Raw genomic sequence first — 25009 nt, 5'->3', positions numbered from 1 at the left:
CTACAATTTATACATTAGACTTAATATGCAACCTAGCCATTTAAGAATATAAGGAATTGCATAATAGTAAAGCTACGTTCAAATTATATTTAAGATTTTTCATAAGTTCTCAGAATCATAAATTTTTCCTAACTGGCCACTTAATGCATTTTCTCTCATCTTTATGATTTTGAATGTCAAATTTAAGAAAGAATTATTTGCTTTTATGCTAGTAGGCCATTTTTTCTCACATATCTAATCAAGATCTCTTTTTAAAGCAAGAATAAATAAAATGTCACTATTTCTCTCTGTGGTAATAGATGAGAACTATTGGTATTTCGAGGAAAATTATAGTTAGTATTATTACGGTTGGTTATTGTAGGTTAGCTTCCTTATTTAGTGGATGATAGTTTTTATGTGACGTTCTAGTGATAATTTATTAGTAACAACAAATAAGGTTTTGTTCATAATTAAACCTGAACAGAAGTACTTTTCTATCGTGGTAAAGTATACATAATATAAACTTACTATTTTAATCATTTTTAAGTCTACAGTTCACTTGCACTAAGTACATTCATATTGTTGTACAACCGTTACCACCATCCATTTCCAGAAATTTTTCATCTTTCAAACTGAATCTCTATAACCACTAAACAATAATTATCCGTTCTAGACCCCCTCCAGTCCCCGCAAATCTCCAGTGTACTTTCTGTCTCTCTGAATTTGACTACTCTAGGTATCTCATGTAAGTGGAATCATAAGAAATTTATGCTTTTGTATCTGGCTTTTCTCACTTAGAATAATATCATCATCATACATCCATAATGTAGCATGTATCAGAATTTCCTTTTTAAGTCTGAGTAATATTGCACTGTATTTAGATAGCACTTTATATCTATACATTCATTCATCAATGGACATTGGAGTTGTTTCTGCCTTGTGGTTCTTGTGAATCATCCTGCTACAAACACTGGACACTGGTAGGCAAATATCTGAGTCCCTGCTTTCACTTTGTTTGGGTATATACCCAGAAGTAAAATTGCTGGATCACAGCAATCCCACTCCTGGGCATATATCTGGACAATATTTATTAATTCAAAAAGATACATGCACCCCAATGTTCTTAGCAGCACTATTTACAATAGCCAAGATATGGAAACAACCTAAATGTCAATCAACAGATGAATGGATAAAGAAGATGGGGTACATATATACAATGGAATACTACTCAGCTATAAAAAAGAAGGAAATAATGCCATTTCCAGCAACGTGGATGGACCTAGAGATTATCATACTAAGTGAAGTAAGTCAGAGAAAGACAAATACATATGGTATCACTATATGTGGAATCTAAAATATGACACAAATGAACTTATCTACGAAACAGAAACAGATTCACAGACATAGAGAACAGTCTTGTAGTTGCCAAGGGGGAAGGAAGGTGGAGGAGGGAAGGATTGTGAGTTTGCGATTAGCAGGGACAAACTATTATATAGAGAATGGATAAACAACAAAGTCCTACTGTATAGCACAGGGAACTATATTCAGTATCCTGTGATAAACCATAATGAAAAGAATATAAAAAAGTGTAACTATATATATAACTGAATCACTTTGCTGTACAGCAGAAATTAACACAATATTGTTAACTGTACTTCAATAAAAAATGTAAAATTGGTCGATCATATGGTGATTCAATATTTAAGTTTTTGAGGAACTGCCATCCTGTTTCCCACAGAAGCTTTACCATTCTACATTCCCACCAGCAATAACAAAAGTTCCAGTTTTTCCGTATCGTCACCAACACTTGTTTTTAGTGCTTTGTTGTTGTTTGTTGTTTTTATAATAATCATCCTAATGAATGTGAAGTGATACCTAATTTTAGTTTTGGTTCGTGTTTCCCTAAGTTTTCCTAATACAATTAGTAATATTGAGCATCTTTTCATGTGCTTATTGGCAATTTATATATCTACTTTGGAGAAATATCTATTCAAGTTTGCAGTGCTCTTATTAAATGAAACATATTTACAACCTTTGATTCAGAACCAAGTAAATATATTTTTTTAATAAGCAGTGAAGTGGCAGTCATTTCAAAGAAAGGTAAAGTTAATGAAACCACTTATTCAAAAGATTAAATATTTTTAGATTTTTAGAAAAATTATACTTTTCCTGTTATTTTTCTTTAAAATGGCATTTTGGACAAAATGTTATGAGATTAAAATGATTTTGAGAAACATTTAATGGTATAGAAAAATAATCAAGTTATACTGATAAGTGAAAGAGTTAAAATTTAAAACAATATAATGGTGTGATACAAATTTTGTGGAAAATGTCACTCACAAAAATTATATGTTCCTAACTACCCATAATTAAAAATAAGCAACAAAATAAATTATGAATTAATTAGAACTAAAGAATAATGACAGTGTTAAATGTTAAAACCATATGATATTATAACATTTAGGTAGAGCGTAATATGTAGCCTTAAATGCATTTCTCTTTTTGCGGTACGCAGGCCACTCACTGTTGTGGCCTCTCCCATTGCGGAGCACAGGCTCTGGATGCGCAGGCTCAGCGGCCATGGCTCACGGGCCCAGCCGCTCCACGGCATGTGGGATCTTCCCGGACCGGGGCACGAACCCGTGTCCCCTGCATCGGCAGGCGGACTCTCAACTACTGTGCCACCAGGGAAGCCCTTAAATGCATTTCTTTCTTAAAATAAAAATGTGTTGTCGTTTCAGGTATCTTTTTCATTTACCAATTGTTAAGTAACTACGTATGTAAAATTTAGTGTCTTAGAAGTGTTCCAGCTTCATCTTAGGTTAGATGAAGAGAGTGTTGCTCCAACCTCTCAATAGAAAATGGCACATAATCTGAATAATCAATGTTTTCCTGAATCAATGCTTTTCATCACAGAGTTGAGGTCCCAAGGCACCAAAATAACCCCAAACATAAGTAAAAAGGCACCTTCAAGGAGACACTGAATGCAAGCGCTTCTTAACTACAGTAGATATTGGACCTGATAGAAGCTCAGAAGAAGAAATCAACAAAAATTCAAAAATTAGTAATAAATTACTAAGGCTGAGACTAGGTCAGCTTCGGTATGGAAGTCATTGAAGCCACAGACATTGGGGGAATTTGAGCTCACAGATTCTTCTCCACAGACCTCACCAGTCATTCATGAGAAAGAATGGGATGGTGCTGGCAAGCCTACAGGAGGCAAATAGCAACAACTGCAAGAAAAGTGCAAAGCCCTTCTCATGTCCATAGCCTCTATTTCTCTTACAGAACAAAAGACTTAGGTCACTGGGAAAAGAGCAGCAATCCTTTGTAGAAAGGGAAAGCAAATTAAAAACAAATAAACCAAAACAACAAAACCCTAACAATGGAAGAGAGGAAGAAAAACATCATGAGCCCAGATCATTAAAAATTTCCTGCCATTGAGGGAGGGATAGGATCAGTGGGAATTCTCCACTCGCAAGACCCAGGGACACATCACTAACTGACGACTGTGATAGAACCAGAAAAAAGAGAAGGCTACCCTTAGCTTCACCATCAGATTATCAAGCCAAGCACTGAATAACAACATTAGTCTACTGCAGAGAGAGAGGCAAGAAGATGGATAGAGACCTTCTCTGCTTTTCAGACACAAAGGGAAGACTTAAGGTGAGAATGAAACAGATAAGAAAAACCTTCTGGCAGAGGAGTCCCACCCTAATCACAGGATGGCACTGGAGGAATGAGAAACCTGTGATCTAATGAAGGTAACTACAGCAACAACAAAACCCAAGTCCAGCTCAACATCTGGTTAAACTAATGAAGAGCAACTAAAGTCCTAGCAAAAATCAAGGCATGCTTAATCCCAGAAACAGACTGTTTAGCTCAGTGTCTAATATCATATACAATACATCCAGGTTCAACAAGAATTCATCAGAGCCAAAATAAAGCAAGAAAAAAATGAGATCAAAAAAGAAAGAAATCAATGGACCTAGCTTGGAGGTGACTTGTATGTTGAAATTATCAGATAGAAATTTTAAAAATAGCTATGATTAAATGAGAGAGGGAGGTTCTTGTTTAAAAAGATAATACAGATACACAGACAGAATTCTTGCAGAGATAGAAACATGAAAGGATCAAATGGAAATGCTAAGATGAAAGACATAGTAACCAAGGTAAAATATGTGATTGACAGGCTCATTAGTAGATCCAGCACAGCTCAGAAGAATTAGTAAATTAAAGTTCGGTTATAAAAATTATCAAAGCCAAAAAGCAAAGAGAATAAAGGGAAATTTTTTAAAAATAGAGTAAAAATGAAAGATGAACAATACTGAAATGTCTAACATGTGCATATTTAAAATCCCAGAAGAAGAAGGGAGCAAAAGATTTGAAAAGATATTGTCCAATAATTTCCCCAAATTAAGGAAAGATAGTAAACCACATATTCACAAAGCTCAGAGAACATTAGGCAAGATAAATAAACACAAAACACAAAAACATCTTAACACATCATATTTAAACTGCTGAATATTAAAAATAAAAATAATCATAAAGGTAGCCAGACCCTCCCCCCTCTGAAAAGAAACACACATTATATACATAGGAATGAAGAAAAACTATAACAGAGTTATCATCAGAAACTATGCAAGTTAGGAGACAATGGAATAACATTTTTAAAGCACTGAAAGTAAAATATCCAGAAATCTCTGTGTGCAGATTGACAGTCTACAGGTAATCACAAAAATGCAATAAAGAATTTTGGAACACCGTCTCTGTACAACTTGCTCTTTACCAATATTCTGCCCAGTTTATTCTAGTCCCTTTGGTATCCCTGACACCTGATCTATCTCTTCAACACAGCCAGACTGCTAGGCTCTGTTTGAGTTCTCCTTGCACTGCAGTTCCAGAATCTGCCCAGGTAGAAAGCCTTATACTGGGGCTTACTTTATTTATTTTCCTTTTGTAAAGGATAACAATCCTGTGCAGCCTTCTGTCCAATGTCTGAAAATAGTTGTTTTCTATTTTTCTTTTTAGCTTTCTACTTATTTAAAGCAGGAGGGTAAAACTTTTTTTTTGATATTGCTAGATTTAATTACTTCATGATTTACTAATTAATGTCAGAAGGACCTGTCCTCTGATCCTTTCCATTTTAACTGCGTTATCAAAATTATTGTCAGAAAATTCACTTTTAATTTTTTAAAAAACATCACTGTTTTCTACTTATATCTCATTTTGTTCCTAATGTGTGAGGTGTAAGGTCAAACACATGAAGCTTGGCTGCAAATATGTGTAAGAATTCTTACATTACCATTTGCTTTTCCCTCCTCTCATAGTGAGGCAACCATGGCTTCTCTACAAAGGCTAGAAATGATGGTTTATTAGTCTAAAGTATTTGAATGAGAGAAAATCTGACAGCAATAGTGATTTTCCATTAATCTGTGAATGCTTTAATTTTTCCTACTTTTCTATCCTCATTATCTTATCTCGTGAGGAAGACATCCTGTAATCAGTTATCATCACAGACAAATTGATACCAGTTAAATGTGATTTGGGAACTTATGGAACACAGTACACTGGTCAGCTTGTGATATTTGGTAGTCATCCATAGGGTTGCTTCTTATCAATTTATGTTTCACAATATTTGAAAACAGAGGTTCCCCCCACCCTTTATGAAAGTGGAGTGTTCCTATGAAAAGTTTCATAAGCTGAAATTGGGTAAAGCAGAGTATCACCCTTTTCTGAAAGTTAACGTTGCACCACTTTGCTTTTAAGAAAGACCAACATTAGTATAACAGCTTTTTTGTTTTTCCTTAAAGCCAAAATCCTCTTCAAAATTCTTTCAGTTAATTCAAACTTTTGGAAAACAGGGGGATTCTTGTACTCACAATGCAGTTACACTGAGAGTTGATGCAGTTACACTGATAGTTGATGATATAACATCCTGCAATGGGAAGAGCATGATATTGGTGTCAGAGAGGCTTTAATCCAATACCAGTTTGCACTCATTTATTCATTTCTTCATCATCATGTTTCTTCATTTGGTTACTAGGCTATGCATGTGCCTTAAACTCTCTGATAATAGGTATCCTCATCTGAAATACTGCAATAATAGTTCTATCACTATAATATATTTATTCATCTGCTTATTAGGGAAACACATGACATAATATATGGCCAATAATAGGCCAGTTAACTCAAGCTCTATTGTACCCTAAAGAAAAGGTTCTTATCACCTCCATATAATTCATATTTGGGAATTATACATATCCTACAAACCTAAAGAAATTTTGGTGACCAAAACTCATATATTTTAAAAACAAAACCTAACTACTAGGTTATCTAATTCGTCTAGTGGTAGTACAGAATTGTATCTGTGGCATGTACTTTGGTGTGCTCTGTCCAATTTGGATTTAAATAACTCAGGTGGAGAGGCTCCCCGTGGAGACTCATCCACTTTGTAACAGATCTCACTACTATAATTGTTCCTAAGATTCTGCCTAGATTTCCCTGTGCTTGATTTTGTCTCATCACTTCTCATTAAAACAAGGCATAAGCAATTCTACAAATGAGAAGGCTGCTTGATAGTTACTCATTTTAATTTTAGACATTTCCACATTGTCACAGCTTTCATTTTTATTTCGAACAACCACTTGAAACACAACTTCAGGTATTTCACTAAGTGAAAATATAAATGTTTCCAGTGGTTAGCTGACCCCAATTTAATTTCCCCCTCCTTCTTTAATAAAAGGAAGAGACTGTAAGAAGTATAACTCTGGATGTCTGCAAACATTTTAAATGTTCAACTCAAGATGGAGAAGCATTGATTTTCTTAGATCCGATAATCCACTAAAAAGTGCTGCTTTGGGATTTGGCAGAGAATATAGTTTAATTTTATAAGCATCCTGTGTGACCCACATCAGTCATGCTACTTAGACTTATTTTTTGTGCCAAACATTTAGAAGGTGAAGGTCATTGCTGTCTCTGTAGGACACAAAGCCCTTGATTCATGGCTTAGAGACATCAAGGTTTTATTTGTTGCAATCTGTTGTTTGCTGTCTTTAAACTATTCACAAAGGTATCTTCAGGTAACATTGCCGTTGGCATCTTGAATGATGGTCTTTATCAACAGACCAGCCTACTGCAAGAATGTCACATGGATTTATTGTCAATTACCTAATTGCTTCAAGAATATCTGCAAGCACCAGGACTTGATTTGGGTCTCTCCTTACAGGGGGAATAGGTATTACAGAAAGGGGGAAAAAAAAAGAAAACAAAAAGATTTGTAACTCTTATCTGCCTTTCATTAAGGATTCAATCTTTTCTTTATATAATGACTCCCACTGGAACAATGAAACAATTTATACATCTCAGGCTTTTTGTAACACTTCTCTTCCAGAGCAGAACGCCTACACTTAATCACCATGTACTTTAAGAACAACAAGCTTTCTTTGTTACATAGGAGGCTGTAGAATGCAAATTAATTAATTCATGGCAATAAGCTGTATAATGACATTACAGTAACTTCTTTGTGCCAGTTTCCAGTTAAAAGGATGGGTGGGAACTCAGTTACCAGTTGTTTTTCGGCAAATGTGTTACTTTAGTCTCAGATGGCCTTACCCAAATTTTCTTCAAGGAAAAGACAATCTACTCTTTCTCCATAGCACACTTTGGGGATTCCTTCCTTGAAGGAATCCTTCCTGAATCTATCCCCAAAGCTCCACAGTTATCTTCCACTAATGCTGCATAATTTCTTCTTCGGCACAGGGTATATTTTGCTCCTGTTACTGCAAACTTTTTTGAGAGCAGGGACTTTAATTTTGTTTCACTAATCTTGATATTCACAGTTTAAACACAGCATCGACTACATGGCAGATTCTCAGTAAAATGAATGGATTTAAACTCCATCTTGATAGCAATAGTAAAATCCATGTATCAAAAAAATCCCCATGGAATTCAAATAATTCGGTTCCAATGAGACATTTTTGTCATAAATACATTTCCTAATAAAACAAGATTTTATATCATCCCAGCCTTGCCTTTGTGTAACACCTTATGAAGACTAAAATGAGGTATTTCCCTGATATCACCCCACAATTCAGGTTGCTTAATCTTCCTGGTGATTCTTGGATCTATTGCATGAGGCTATGCTTATTGAGTGGCTTATTAATTTGAATGAGTTTTAGCTTATTGACTTTTTGAATAAATATTAATTCAGCATGGCTTTTAACTGTATTTTAAAAATATTAAAATTCTAATACCAGTAAGAGCAGTGAAGCATAATTATTGGTATGATTGAATAGCATGACAAAAAATAGAACACAGAATTAAACTATAGCAAATATTCTTAACTGAAATTGGATCCATGAATGGATTCCAGAGTATCCACACATCCCTGGAATTACGTTTAAAATTGTTCATCATATTTTTCAACAAATTATCCAAAAATTCCACGAACTACTATCACAAAACCAAATATTCCTTCATATAGTTCTCCTTATAACTCACTCCCACAGCTACCAGAAGACAATTATTTTCAATTTCCATATAATCTCATGATTCAATCTGTTAAAAGACATGATCAGAGAAAACATTTTTGTAGAAATATTTGATGTGTTGAATTTATTATAGTCAAGTTAACAGTCTTGTTCTCTCAGAAATGTGCAGGAATAAGGAAAGTGCATTCATATAGAACTTTTTTTGTATATACACACACACACATAAACACACACACACACACATATATATACAATGGAATACTAATCCATAAAAAAATTATATCTTGCCATTTGCTGCAACATGGATGGATCCAAAGGTTATTATGCTAAGTGAAATAAGTCAGACAAATACTACATGAATTCACTTATACGTGAAATCTAAAAAACGAAACAGGGGCTTCCCTGGTGGTGCAGTGGTTCAGAGTCCGCCTGCCGATGCAGGGGACACGGGTTCGTGCCCCGGTCCGGGAGGATCCCACATGCTGCGGAGCGGCTGGGCCCGTGAGCCATGGCCGCTGAGCCTACGCATCCGGAGCCTGTGCTCCGCAACGGGAGAGGCCACAGGTACCACAAAAAAAATAAAAATAATAAAAAATGAAACAAAAAAGCAAACCAAACAGAACAGAAACAGATTTGTAGATACAGAGGACAAACTGGTGGTCACTAGAGGGGAGGAGGGTAGGGGACAGGAGAAACAAAGGAAGAGGATTAAGAGGTACAGACTTCCAGTTATAAAATAGTCATGGAGATGTAATGTACAGTATAGAGAATCTATTAAATATGTTATAATAAATTTGTATGGTGACACAGTAACTAGACTTATTGTGGTGATCACTTCATAATGCATAAAAATATCAAATCAACGTGTTGAATACTTGAAACTAGTATCGTATGCCAATTATAATTCAATAAAAAAGAAATACTGAATTTTGTCAAATGATCTTTTGTACTATTGAAATGATTGTATGATTTTTCCCCAAATATTTTGTTAATATGAAGAATTACATTAATTGATTTTTAAAAGTTAAACCAAACTATCCATTCCTAACATAATTTCTGCTTAGTCATGATGTATCTTCTTTTTTTTATATGACTTAATTTGATTTCCTCATATTTATTCAAGGAAATGTACATCTTTGTTAATGAAAGATATTGGACTGTAGTTTTCTTTTATAATATCTAGTCTGGTATGATAAGGGCATTACTGTTCTCATAAAAAAAATGTTCCCTCTTCCTCTATTTTCTGAAGGAGTTTAAATACGATTGGTGCATTTTTTTCTTAAATGTTTGATAGAATTTGTCAGTAAAAACCTTCTGGTCTTGGACTTTTCTTTATGGGGAAATTTTAAATTATAATTTCTGTCATACATGTATGAATACAGAGATGTGTTTGTTCTTGAGTGAGTTTGTGTCTTTCACAGAATTTGGCCCTTTCATTTGTTGTAAATCAGTTGGCATCAAGTTGTTTATAATATTCCCTTAATATCATACAAATGCCTGTAGGTTCTGTAATGAGAGTCCCACTTTCATTCCTTATATTGGTAATTTGTGTCTTTGCTCTTGATCAGACAAACTAGAGATTCATTAATTTTATTGACAGTTTTAAAGACAAGCTTTTGATTTCACTGCCTTTCTTCATTGCTTATCCATTTGTATTTCTTTGATTTCTAAATACTTTCTTTTTTAAAAAATTTACCTTGGTTTAACTGCTCTCCTTTTTCTACCTTCTAAATATGGAAGATTAGTTCATTGATTTTACCCTTTCTGGTTTTTCTAATATGAGCTTTTAAAGTTAAGTATTTCTCTCCAATCAGGATTTCAGCTGAATCTCATAAATCTGATAGGTTTTGTTTTTATTTTCATTTAATTCAAAATATTTCCATATTTCCCTTTTAAGTCCTTCTTTGACCCATGGATTATTTGGAAGAATGTAGAAATTTTCCTGATATCTATCTATCTTTATTGTTTCTAATTTTTTCCATTGTGATCAAAGACCACAATGTGTATGATTTCAATAATTTCAAACATACTCAGATTTATTTTATGGCTGAACTTATCATCTGTGCCTTTGAAAAAATTTGTATTGTGTTTTTATGGGGTGGAATTCTCTATAGATATCAATTACATAGGTTTGTTACATATTAGTTTTCAAATCTTCCATATCCTCACTGATTTTTATCTTTTTTCTATCACTTACTGAGAGAAATATATTAAATTTTCCAGTCTTAAATAAAACTGAAGATAAGATTTGTTTATCTTTTTAGTTCTAGTTTAAGCTTAACGTAGGTTGAAGTGCTGTTAATAGGGTACAAGAGAAAAATATATAGTATGTATATATAATATAATATATATATGTATAATATAAAACGGTATAACATAATTTTACCGTATATGTGGCAAGAGATAATATTTTATTCCTCAATAAAATGCATAAAAGATTAGTACTTATTTTTATGAGGGTTAAAAATAGGATAGTTTATACAAAGCAATTCAAGTATCACCTAGTAACAGCAATAAAAATAATATTATGAATTGTTATTATATTTATTATTTGTACTAGCTCATTTCTTAAGCCACCCTTTTCCTCTACTCTGTTAAAAAGAGAAAACTGTTTATAATATTGGTTTTATAAGACATATATGTGAAATCAAATCAACAAATAAAATTAATGCACAGAGACTTTTCAAGGAATTGAAACCAGGATAATAAAAAAAAGTGTAGAATCCAATGTATATCGAACACTGAGCAAATATAAACTACTGAAAGGTAAATTTGTGGCTGAGAACAAATAATAAAAGCAAATCAAGATAGATTAGGTAAATGCAATGACAGGAGGAAATATTTTGCACTGGCTGAGCCTAAATAAATAAATACATAACAACTTTACAGTAGTTTAAGGACAGAGACCACACATCTAGACCATTAAAGCCAGAATCCAAGAGATGAGCAAATTTGTGAAGTTGTCTCTGTATAAGTCTCTTTCAAAGTGTTCTGCACAAAGAACTCTCTGGATTTCTTTAATTCTTTTTCTTTTTTCTTTTAACATCTTTATTGCAGTAAAATTGCTTTACATTGTTGTGTTAGTTTCTGCTGTATAACGAAGTGAATCAGCTATACATATACATATATCTCCATATCCCCTCCCTCTTCCGTCTCCCTCCCACCCTCCCTATCCCACCCCTCTAGGTGGACACAAAGCACCGAGCTGATCTCCTTCTGCTATGTGGCTTCTTCCCACTAGCTATCTATTTACATTTGGTAGTGTATATGTCCATGCCACTCTCAGATTTCATCTCAGCTTAGCCGTCCCCATCCCTGTGTCCTCAAGTCCATTCTCTACATCTGCGTCTTTATTCCTGTCCTGCCCCTACATTCTTCAGAACCATTTTTTTTTTTTTTTGGTTCGTTATATATGTGTTAGCATACGATATTTGTTTTCCTCTTTCTGACTTACTACACTCTGTATGATAGTCCCTAGGTCCATCCAACTCACTACAGATAACTCAATTTTGTTTCTCTTTTTTTTTTAAACATCTTTATTGGAGTATAATTGCTTTACAATGGTGCGTTAGTTTCTGCTTTATAGCAAAGTGAATCAGCTATACATATATCCCCATATCCCCTCCCACTTCCATCTCCCTTCCACCCTCCCTATCCCACCCCTCTAGGTGGTCACAGAGCACCGAGCTGATCTCCCTGTGCTATGCAGCTGCTTCCCACTAGCTATCTATTTTACATTTGGTAGTATATATATGTCCATGCCACTCTCTCACTTCATCCTAGCTTACCCTTCCCCTGCCAGTGTCGTCAAGTCCATTCTCTACATCTGTGTCTTTATTCCTGTCCTGACCCTAGGTTCTTCAGAACCTTTTTTTTTTTTTTAGATTACATATGTATGTGTTAGCACACAGTATTTGTTTTTCTCTTTCTGACTTACTTCACTCTGTATGACAGACTCTAGGTCCATCCACCTCACTACAAATATTTCATTTCTTTTTATGGCTGAGTAATATTCCATTGTATATATGTGCCACATCTTCTTTATCCATTCGTCTGTCGATGGACACTTAGGTTGCTTCCATGTCCTGGCTATTGTAAATAGTGCTGCAGTGAACATTGTGGTACCTGACTCTTTTTGAATTATGGTTTTATCAGGGTATATGCCCAGTAGTGGGATTGCTGGGTCGTACGGTATCATTAATCATTAGAGAAATGCAGATCAAAACTACAACGAGTTATCACCTCACACCAGTCAGAATGACCATCATCAAAAAATCTATAAACAATAAATGCTGGAGAGGGTGTGGAGAAAAGGGAACCCTCTTGCACTGTTGGTGGGAATGTAAATTTATACAGCTGCTATGGAGAACAGTATGGAGGTTCCTTAAAAAACTAAAAATAGAACTACCATACGACCCAGTAACCCCACTACTGGGCATATACACCGAGAAAACCATAATTCAAAAAGAGTCATGTACCACAGTGTTCATTGCAGCTCTATTTACAACAGCCAGGACATGGAAATGACCCATATCTTTTGAGCAGTTTCATGACAATGGGGCTCTTGTGTGCAGAGAGCGTCATATATGCTATGGTTCAAAGGCAGTTACCTGAATTCCAGAGGAGTCCTCTATAAAATTTCTGAATGAGATTACATGAACTTTCACTTGGAATATTATATCTTGGTTATCATCTGGATTAGGACAATTGCTTAGAGCAAAACAAGCAGACAGAGTGAGTCTGAATCCCGGAATTGTGAGCCTTCCTCCTTTTTAATGGGACAGGAGCCAAGTGATTTTGCTTCCATGCAATCATAGATGGATGGGTAATGCAGGGCTTCAGGCTTTGACATGACTCAGAAACTAACTGGAATATGATCTTGAGTGTGAGGACCAAGGATGATTTCAAGCTCTAAGACCTGGATCAGAAGTAGAAGTTCTGGTAACCAAATGGAGACCCAGTATATCAATTGGGGGCACTCTTTCTAGGTCAGGAAAAGTCCCAAGGTGATGATGCTGCCTTCCATTTGGTTAATTACCTCTGCCATCAGGTTAGAATTAGTTCTGGGAAGGAGGTACTGGGAAGGAGAAAGCACAAAGAGAGGCAAACCAGGCTGAGTAATTTTCTTTGCTGTGGGGTGTGGCAGTTGAAGTGCTAGCAAGAGATGAGAGTACAGATGATTAATAAGAGCATCTCAGGACTTACCTATTTTCCACTTCCCTTTGTGGTCAGCCTGTGCATTACACCTGGAAGTGTAGTTAGAAGGCTTCCTTCCCCGAAATATCTCTTGTACTCTGAAAACTCATCATGAACTAAGGATGGTAAGTACATAGTGTATACTCCATCTTTTCATAATCAGCCAACACCACTGTTCCTGAGAGGGCTTCTGAGTCAGCCTCCAAGCAACCGTGACCACTGGTTGGTCCACAGCACACTTCGTTGAAACCTGTCTCCATTAAAGTGCTACCCATTGTCTTTTCTCTTTGTTTTCTTTTAACGGTGATTATAAATCTTAATTGAACATTTGCATTGCCTAGAGAGTTTCTGAGAACACCAGCGTCCAGGACTGACCCTAAAAATTCTGATTTAATTGATTTGGGAGGGGGGAGTCTAGATATCAGCTATTTTTAAAAGCTCCCCAGGTAATCCTACAGTGTAGCCAGATGCAACTATCCCCAGGAGGGAATGCATATGCAGACCCTATGAAGACACAGTGAGAAGGAGCTTGTCAGATTCTTTTTATCAGTTTCATGACAAGAGTTGAGGCAAAGGCATGTTGAAAGAACAGCACGGGATAGAAAAAGAGGATATAGCAAATTTGAGGGTATCGATTCAGAGTTGCTCAAGGCCTGCTGTTCCAGATCACAAGGAACATTGGAAGTCAGCTTTCTTAAAGTCAGCTTCCTTAAAGCTTTCTTTGCAAGCTATGTCTCTTGCCTTTGGATCTGGGTCAGATAACACAGAAATTATTTTTAGCCATCACACCTCCTCTTTGACGGTTGGAATGCTTTCTAACATCATGTCTGTAGAAACTTTAATAGGTGAAGCCAAAGGCACCAAATTGGTCCTTGTTCTGTTGGTATTTCTCACCACTTATTTAAGTTTGCTAGATAAAGTAAGACAAACAAAAAAGCTGCTGATTTTCAACTGTATATTAGGACTTCGTGTGATATTTTGTAAGGCATCCATGTTGTGTTTTACAGTGATTCTAACCTAGTTCACAATTAAATAAGACAGTACTTCGTATTGTGAGACGTAAAAGTTAAATAATTCAGGAATCTTTCAAATGTAGCAGGTTAAGGATTCTCTTTCTGAGCTTACTTATCTTGAGATGTTATTTATATTTCCTTTGGGACATGCACATTTCCATTTCAACAAAAAGGGTTCTATTATGAGCAAATGTATTATAGGCAAAGGGATGGACAATTTTGTCCTAACTCTTTTTTTTAAGATAAATTTATTTATTTTATTTATTTATTTTTGGCTGCATTGAGTCTTCGGGCAAGCAGTAGCTACTCTTCGTTGCAGTGCCCGCGGGCTTCTCATTGTTGTGGCTTCTTTCGTTGCAGAGCACCAGCTCTAGAGCACAGGCTCAGTAGTAGTGGCATGTGGGCTTAGTTGCTCCGAGGCATGTGGGATCTTCCCGGACCAGGGCTCGAACCCATGTTGCCTGCATTGGCAGGCGGATTCTTAACCACTGCATCACCAGGGAAGCCCTGTCCCAACTCTTGTTACTCAAATCTTGGTCCAAATCAGAAATGTTGAAATAACCTGGGAGTTTGTTTGTAATGCAAAATCTCAAAGCCCACCAGGTGGTTTGCAAGCATTTAAAATTTAAGAATCACTCATATCCGAAACGTGCTTCCCTGTCTGCTGTACTTTGTTGTCAGTGGAAATAAATGTTCTTTAAGAAGATTTATTGAGCAGACTATAGCCTCAGGAACCAGGAAGTTCACACTTGATTATTGGTTCAATCATTCATTTAGGTTTTTGTTTTTGTTTTGTTTGTTTGCAATGCACCTGACTTCTTTGGATATAATTCTTCATTAGTAAGTGAAAGAGCTGAACTACACCTGATAGGTCCACCATTCTATAGGTCTCCAATAAGTCAGTTTGAAGAAGAAGCAAATGCCAGTGTGTAAGGCTGTGGGAGAACAGTGGAGAGGGTAAACGTACTTGTGATTCTGAACTTATGGGATTTTGTTCCTCTCAGTACCACAGCAGCCTGCCTAGCAACTAACAAGTAGAAATTTTGTGACAGTAAGAGATGCACAGAGTCACGTACTCATAAACCCCTACAACTCATGCACAGACACTCAACAAATATTTTTTCCCAATGACAAAAGCAAATGAAGGCCAAGGAACAACCTGTTTGTTCCTCCTGCACTATCAGAGAGGTAGCATTTTTAAGAAGCATTGTAGATTCAACATATACACATGCATTTATTCATGCACATTAAATGGCTGACAGCTCATCAGTGCTATATCTCTAATGGACTGATTTAATTTTCTTTAAGTTCAAGAAGAGTAATTGTAAAAATAAACCAGTGGTCCTTTTGTTCAGGTTCTGGTGGCTTTTTCCTTTGGGAACCCACAAGTTTACAAAAAAAAAATAACAGTTTACAAAAAACTTTCCAGGGATCATTCTGAAGTTCTTTCATTTTGCAGCCCTCACACCTTAACCAAGGTGGGAATGCTTATCTAGGAGAAGGAGGGAGTGAGGTTACCCCAGTATGTAGGGAACACCCAAGCCAATTGCTCTAGATTATGGGAGTTTACAAGATGTGAGGAGTGCAATTGACAGCCATCCTGCTCCCATCGACAAATGGACAGTATTGTCCATAATCTTTACAAAAGTTATTCTTTCAGAAACATACAAGGCAAAATAGTTGTTGAGACTATAGTTTAAATATTGTGTACAAAGATGCAAATTCCAAGATTACTTAAAAAACAAAAATTCGTATATATTCCATTTGATCAAAATAGAAGAATTTAATTAAAGACCTAAATGTAAGACCAGACCCTATAAAACTCGTAGAGGAAATCATAGGAAGGACACTCTTTGACATAAATCACAGCAAGATCTTTTTTGACCTACCTCCTAGAGTAATGAAAATAAAAACAAAAATAAACAAATGGGACCTAATGAAACTTAAAAGCTTTTACACAGCAAAGAAAACCATAAACAAGATGAAAACACAATCTTCAGAATGGGAGAAAATATTTGCAAACGAAGCAATGGACAAGGGATTAATCTCCAAAATATACAAACAGCTCTTGTAGCTCAATATCAAAAAAACTAACAGCCCAATCAAAAATTGGGCAGAAGACCTAAATAGACATTTCTCCAAAGAAGATGTACAGATGTCCGAGAGGCACATGAAAAGATGCTCAACATCACTAATTATTAGAGAAATGCAAATCAAAACTACAGTGAGGTATCAGCTCACACCAGTCTGAATGGCCATCATCAAAAAATCTACAAACAATAAATTCTGGAGAGGGTGTGGAGAAAAGGGAACCCTCTTGCACTGTTGGTGGGAATGTGAACTGATACAGCCTCTATGGAGAACATAGAGGTCCCTTAAGAAACTAAAAATAGAACTACCATATGACCCAGCAATCCCACTACTGCGCATATATCCAGAGAAAACCATAATTCAAAAAGATAACATGCATCTCAGTGTTCACTGCAGCACTATTTACAATAACCAGGTCGTGGAAGCAACCTAAATGTCCATTGACAGAGGAATGGATAAAGAAGATGTGGTACATATATACAATGGAATATTACTCAGCCATAAAAAGGAACACAATTGGGTCATTTTTAGAGATGTGAATGGACATAGAGACTGTCATACAGAGTGAAGTAAGTCAGAAATAGAAAAACATATGTATATTAACGCATATATGTGGAATCTAGAAAAATGATGAACCTGTTTGCAAGGCAGAAATAAAGACACAGATGTAGATAACAAACGTGGACACCAAGGGGGGAAGGGGAGGTGGGATGAATTGGGAGATTGGAATTGACCTATAAACACTAATATGTATAAAATAGATAACTAATGAGAACCTGCTGTATAGCACAGGGAACTCTACTTAATGCTCTGTGGTAACCTAAATGGGAAGGAAATCCAAAAAAGAGGGGATCTATATATACATATAGCTGATTCATTTTGCTGTACAGCAGAAACTAACACAACATTGTAAAGCAACTATACCCCAATTTAAAAAAAATAGAAGAATTTAAAACAACTTTAGTATATACACAGGATGAACTAATACAAACTTAATAAAATTGGTATAGTAAAGGCCATTTAGTGATATTAAAATGCTCACAATACAATATCAAGTAAAAAAAAAAACACCCCACAAAATGCACCACTTCAGAAACCTAATCCCTTCTTTTTAGTCACTTGTCTCCATCACAAACAACCACTGTGAAACTTTTTAAAGTTTTTAGTTTTTGCCACCAGAAGATTACAAGTACTACATATAGGAAATGCAATTTTAACCAGCTTTTCACTGTATCTGCATTTCCAGAGCCTATTATAATTTTCAGGTACCCAAACTACAAGGCAAGTATCAGTTTATATTCTAGAACTGACAACAGACTTAAGGTCAGCATTTGAAATTCATAAAACTCTAAGGAGTTTTGTTCCTATATTTTTTTATAGTAAAATGATGTGGTTTTATGGGACTGCAGATAAAGAAAAATAACAAGCATCCATGGACCTTCCATTGGATATTTTCTCATTGAAGAGTTAACAGAGCTATAAACGTTTCATGACTTTTTATCCTACCAGTCTCCTTGGCTCTTTTTTTAATCTCCCTACATTTGGACAGTTAGGAAATTATTGGAGAGAATTGAGCTATGCTATTTAATCTCTGGCAGCCTGTGCCACAAAGTTTCCCCAGTAGTAATGCTTAGTATGGAATGAGGTGTCCTTGTTTGATGTTGAGCTCTGATTCCAAAAGAATTTCTTTCCTCTTTTATTACTTCATAGTACATTTTCAGAGAGATTTTTACTAGATACCTGTTTAGGACAAAAGATCAAATTTATATTAAATTATTATAGAAGGATTTTGAGGTTTTAATAAATTCAGTTCTTTTTTTCTTTTTATTTTGGAGATATGGAAGGTAGTAGCACTGGTCTCTGTATTTGGGGGGGTACCCATTTGGGATGCAGTTAAATACTGTGGTCTGTGTTATAACACTGACAGTACGAATTACGAAATTTAAACATAACGTATCTCTTATTGGGAAGTTAAAACAATAAAGATACATACAATCTAATTAAGCAATAATCCCACAACCAACTCAGTAGTTCTGAACCAAGAGAAAGGTACAGAAGACAAACTTTCTCCTTTTCTTCAGCTGCTATTTGAGGCCACCCACCCTGTTTGTAGTTTGTGCAGTGATTTGATTAGTGAACTCTTCTGAGAGAATGGAGTTGCTTAAAGATAGCACCTCTCTGATGCTTAGACTCCAATGAACAGGGATTTCTTTTTTTTGGTGTAAATTTTTAAAGTGGGATTCTTAGCAAGATGAGAAAATGCTTGTGGCCCCAAATGTTACTTCACAGAGTCTTAATGTGAGCAAATAGCTGAGCTATGAAGCACTATATGGTTTCATAATGATTGTTTTCACATGAGATTTTTGCAAAGACTGTTTTGTTTTCTCCCTCCACCTCCCCCCAAATTTGTATGTGAATTTGTCAAAGTGAAATCTTACCATTTCCTTTAATATATATAATATGCTATAATATATATAATATATATATACTATGTGCGTGTATATATATATATATATATATATACATTTAAAATATATTTTCTTCTCTCTATGGTAAAACATTTCTCTCGCAACAAAGTAGTGATGATCCTAAGGTTATCTTTCCTGATTGCTTTCCTGGCCCTCCAGGTATAAACATTCTCTTACATAATTTAAGGTGTTGTTTTTAAATAAAGTGGTCAAAGACCTCTTGCCTGATTTTTATCAGTCTTTCCCAAGCATCTTTCCTAAGCCCCCACCTTGCTTCCAAAAGGCCGTGTGCATGTCTGTGTCTGTGTGTCTACATGGTGCCCCCATATAATATCATGCATGTATGTGTGCAATCTCAAACACAATTGCTTTTGTATTATTCACATTATTTCCTGCTTAGGCTCCTACTGTCTCAAGCGTATGTTGTCATTGTCTATTTTAGTATTATTCCCATTCATGAGGCCTTGTCATTGGAACATTCTATAGTATAATTCACATTATTATTATTTCTGTTTTTTTTCCTGTCCTCCTTTTAGCCATTCAGTTGCCCCGAAACCATGGAAATCAATAATAAATCACTCTTAAATCCTACTCATTTCTCTACCATAAGCTGTTTCCACTATGTTTATCCTGTTTTTTTTCCTTTTCTCTAATCACAATAAATCTTGTGGAAACTGCTGACAATAAGAAACGTTAACATTCTGTAAATTCTAATACCTTATTTGGTCTGACTACTCCCTACTCTAATAGATTATTGCCTTTCCCAAGACTAAAGTTGACCATTAGATTCTGCCACAAAGAGGTTGTCAAGGAAAGCCATGAGTTAGTGAGGTGGAGACAGAAACCAGCCATGCTGCACTGGACTAAGGGTGAGTAAAGTTGGCAAGCTGGAGGAGAAAGGAAGAGATAGGAAATAGATGTGGAAGAGTCTGTGTGTGTGTGTGTGTGTGAGAGAGAGAGAGAGAGAGAGAGAGAGAGAGAGAGAGAGAGATCTTTTATATATCTCTCTATATATAAAGATATATAAGGATATAGAGATAGATGTGTCTATGTCTACCTATCTATCTATCTATCCTATTGGCTCTATTTCTCTGGAGAATCCTAAGATCCTGGGCATTATATAACATAATAGAAAGGGCTTTTTCCCATTCTTCTACTCTATGCTGTCTGTTGAAATTTAATATTAGCTGAGGGAGAGGTACCATACTACATACTGTAGAGTCAGTAGGCCCTTCACTGCCCTGCAAGGCCATGAGTCCTATGGGGCCTTTGGCAGGAGTGGGAGGAGGTAGGGTAGCATGATACAGGGGATAAGAGTTATTGCACCTTTATGATTGGCTTGAAAGAACGTGCAGAGTTTTTCTTTGGTGAAAGAAGCCCTCCACTGCATTCTGAATATTCAGGCTGCCTGTCAGTACACTAGTCATTTTGTGTTAGTCTGTATTCTCTGACTAATTAGTTTGAGGAATACAGGAATGCCATGGAATTTTTCTCAACAAAATGTATATTGTCTTACCCTTATAAACATTAATCACAATTACCATTAATTTCCAAATTTAAATCCCAGATTTTTGAGTACATAATACATTTATATCATATAAATATATTTATATTTATATATACATCATAAATGTTTGGTAAGTCAACATGTTACTAATTTTCTCTGTATATTTAAATGCAGGGGAATAGTATTATTTTCAAGACCACTGTGAGCATATATTAATAATATTTCAGGTACTGTAATTCAACTATACCAATAGGATATATGAGAATATCAATATCACAGTATAACCCATTATAACAGTAATACATAATCCTTATAGCTGTTTAAAAAATTAATTTCAGATTTATTTTATGCAGTTTATGTTTTGAAGGACGTATGGACACTCAGATCCAAATCTGTATATTAATGAGCTATGCCGCATTTAGATTTCCACTGTGTCTTTCTTTGATAGTAATTTTCAAATAAAATCTATTATAATACTGACAAGTCTATGCATCTCAATGAAACAAATCAAAGTTCATTTCTTAAAGACCATGATCTTAGGATAAAATATTGTTAAATACTTCATAATTTATTTCACACGCAGCTAAAAAAGAATAATAGACAGAGGTCATCAGATTTCTCTGTTGCCATTTTATGCTGTTGGTCAAAGGGTACTTTACTTTTCTCCACATTAGAGATTTGATGGTCTCAACTTCATTTTAATAACACAGAAATTTAAATGAACCCAAGTCTATTTTGACCCTCATTTGTATTCAAATGGCCATTATGAAGATTGAATTAGGGAAGAGTAGTCAAATATTTTGAATGAGAGTTCTGTGGGAAAAGTGGAGTTGGAGTTGATACATGAAGTCAAGAGAGTTAATAGGTTTATGAGAAGTAAGTCTTCTTATTTGTTCTACCAACAGAGGTAAATTGGAAAGCTTACCCTTTTCTTCCCATTTAACTAGTAATCCCTTATACTTTGTGTTGCATTGCACAGCTAACCCAGAGGACTGAGTAAGAGTATTTGTGGATAAATTTCAAATAAGCACCTGGAGGTGGGGGATGAAAAGAAGGGGAGTGGGATTAAGCGCTGAGCTCTGATGAGGCAGCAATTACTCTTCAGGAGGCCAGGGTGTTGCTCAGGTTTAAGAGCCAGTTCAAATTGTCATATAAAAAAAGAATGGTATAGTTACCATAGCAACTGACATACCACATGATTGATATTTTCCCTCCTGAGAAGAAAACCCATTTTAAAGCAACTATCATGCACCAAAAAAAAAAAAAAAAAAAAAAAAAGCTTTCTGATAGAATTACTGAAGTTTTAAATGCTTCCTCAAGGACAAAAAAAAAAAAAAGGTCAAACAAAAATTTCAGAAATTTTGCTTTATTATTTACAAAATAATCTGAATTTCACCATCCTGTGGCCTCTCCTAAAATGCAGTCATTAGGTGATATTTATGCTTGTGCCAGGGAAGAGTAAATGGGTAAACTGTTTCTTAATAAAGTAATGAAACTCTGGCCCATATCCTTCAATAGTAATCTGACTGATTTCCTTGAAAGTCTTCAAATTCTATGACATTGAGCTGCTTGAACATTTTATTTATTTATTTATTTATTCATTCATTCATTTTCTTTCTTTCTTTCTAAACGCTTTCACGTTTCTGCCATTGCATGTCTCATTGTAACACAAGTGTCATTCATCAAAAGCTTACTCAAGAAAATACAGTTAACATTCAACTACCTGACTTGGTAAAAGGATATCAATAATTCAGAATTGTGAATAACCATCTCTCAATTCATTTATGGAACTCTCATATTAATCTTCATTACTCTGAGAATATTTTTCAATAAATTATGGGAATCATGGAAAAGACCACGATATTGGAAGGGATGGTTAGTGAAGAGAAGAGGACCAAGGACTGGAGTCCTTCAGTATTAAGGGGGTCAAAGATAAGTATAAGAACCAGCAAAGAAGAGGAAGAAGGAACAACCAGTGAGATAATGGCTTTATGAGGTTTTATGTCAATTGTTGATGTGGCTTTCCCACCCCAACCCCACACCCAGTCTAATGGCATTTTAGGCAGTGAAACCAAACTTTTAGTTCCTCTGACCTAGCGAGATACTTGCTCCACGAAGGCTGCACTAATCAGCAAATTAGTTCACATCTTTAAGGGCCTAGGAAGGTGCCCTAAAACTGCATCCTCTCACTGTCATTCTTATTTGTCCTGTACCTTTGTCCTTTCTGCTCACTGGTTCATTGAATGAAAGCAACCTTGTCATTCTCTAATGTCTTTGGACCTTGACCAACCCTTTGTATTCTCAAGTATATTAGGCACAGTGTAATGTTGCAGGTTTGATCTGGAAAAAAATATTGTCAAGAAAATAAAGAAACCATGTTGTGAAATCAAAAAAGAATAATATAGGAGAAGCTCAAAATTGACTCCTATATAATTGACTCCTATATAAGTGAATCTCATTGTCCATTTCCATGATATAAAATTGAAAAATTTCCATTTGTCCTATGCATTATTAAAATATTTTTGGATCTCTGCAAATTTTGTTCTATTGTCTTCTAGTTATAAAAATTATTGTGAAGAGGTCTGAGGTCTGTGATATTTGTCCTCTTGCAGATGGCTTAAATGCCTAAAAACAGTTTTCCTTGTTTTTGTCATGATTTTTTGAGCAGCAAATTGAGATCTTTATTTCAGGAAAATTCTCTTCTTATATTCTATTTTGAAAAGTGTTTATCTTCATTTATTGGATGCTCTACTTCAAAGGTACCAATGATTCTTGCTTAATTTATTTTCAATATCATATAGCTTTTTAAGATTGTTTTAACATATTCATCTTTTCATCTATATTTTCTTAAGATTTTTCCTGTAATGAAAAAAATAACCATAGTTTCTGATGATTCTGATTTAATGTTATTCTTCAGAGAAATTATTTTGGCCCTGTATCTATTTAACTAGATCTATAATTTCTCTTTTTATAAATCTTATTTTTTATTCATTTCCTTTTTGAAATATTTTTATTGAAATAAGTTTTAATAAGATGCCATAATAGGAAATAAAGAAAAAAAGTAGAATTTCTTTATGTTCATTGGCTTATATTTTCTTCTAGGCAGTCTTTGGGTATTATGTATTTCTTTCCTTCCTTTCTATACTTTATTAACATAGGAGCCATGTCATTTCTTTTCATCTTCCAATGCTTGGGGTCTTTCAAAAACTTCTGCTTGCTCTCATACAATACTATGACATTTTAAATGTTTAATATTTACAACTGTATCTGAGACTTGTTTGTTTTCCTGTCTGAATTATGGCTTAAACGTGATTACTTTTGTTCTATGTACTCAGCTCTTCTGTATTAGGAGAAGGTCAGTATAAGAGATGAAGTGGCATGGCCTTTTGCTGTTGTCAGAATATGTGGCTTCTGCTCTCACTTGTGAGATAGTTAAATCTATTCTGTAACCAAGATTCATTTTACATAGTTGGAGGGCAGATATCATGGTTGGAGGGATATCTTCAAGTTTCAGATTCATCTAACAATTGAGTAGCCCTAAAATATATTTGAAGAACAGAATATCTACTTTATTTTTCTTTTCTTACTTATCCTCACCTCATTTCCAATATTAATTTCCTTACTCCCTAGTTGAAAGAAAGGTAATGGAGGTGCCCAGACAGTTTACGTCTTTCCATGCTTGGGAAGGATTTGTTAACTCATGAGTACTACTCTCAGGAAACATGAAAATGGTTAAGGATCTTTTTTTTCCCCAGAATATCCCATTTATTTCCGTGTTTTCTTTTTTTTTTTTTTTCTAATTTGATTGGCTGATTTGACTTGGCTTCTATTTTCTTATTGATATTTTTGGGATTTTCCCTGTTTTCATTGGCTATTGTAAAAGAGAGATTCTATGATATGGCTTCAATCAGCCATCTTAACCTGGATATCTCCATTTATCTGCCTTTGAAATAAAGCTTAAAAAAGAATACTTCATGTTAAATAAACCCAATGAAGTATGTCAGCTTACTCTTCAAGGCACCCTGATCTTTTCTATAGACTGTTTAAACAAGGATCATATTTTTCATAAGAATAAACAACAGAAATGTTTTCCATTATCTTTCTCTTGTGGTAATATTGATGCCTTATTTCATTGCATTATAGTTGCCCTAGCAATGGAGCTTTTATTTGCATTTTATTCAAAGAAAAATTATTATGTAATTCAGTAATCTCTACATGAGAGCATTTTTCAGTATTTTTTACAGTCTAATTTTTCTGTTTGAT

This window comes from Phocoena sinus, chromosome 2 (genome assembly GCF_008692025.1).
Source record: "Phocoena sinus isolate mPhoSin1 chromosome 2, mPhoSin1.pri, whole genome shotgun sequence".
Taxonomy (NCBI): domain Eukaryota; kingdom Metazoa; phylum Chordata; class Mammalia; order Artiodactyla; family Phocoenidae; genus Phocoena; species Phocoena sinus.
Note: the sequence above shows the minus strand (reverse complement) of the source record.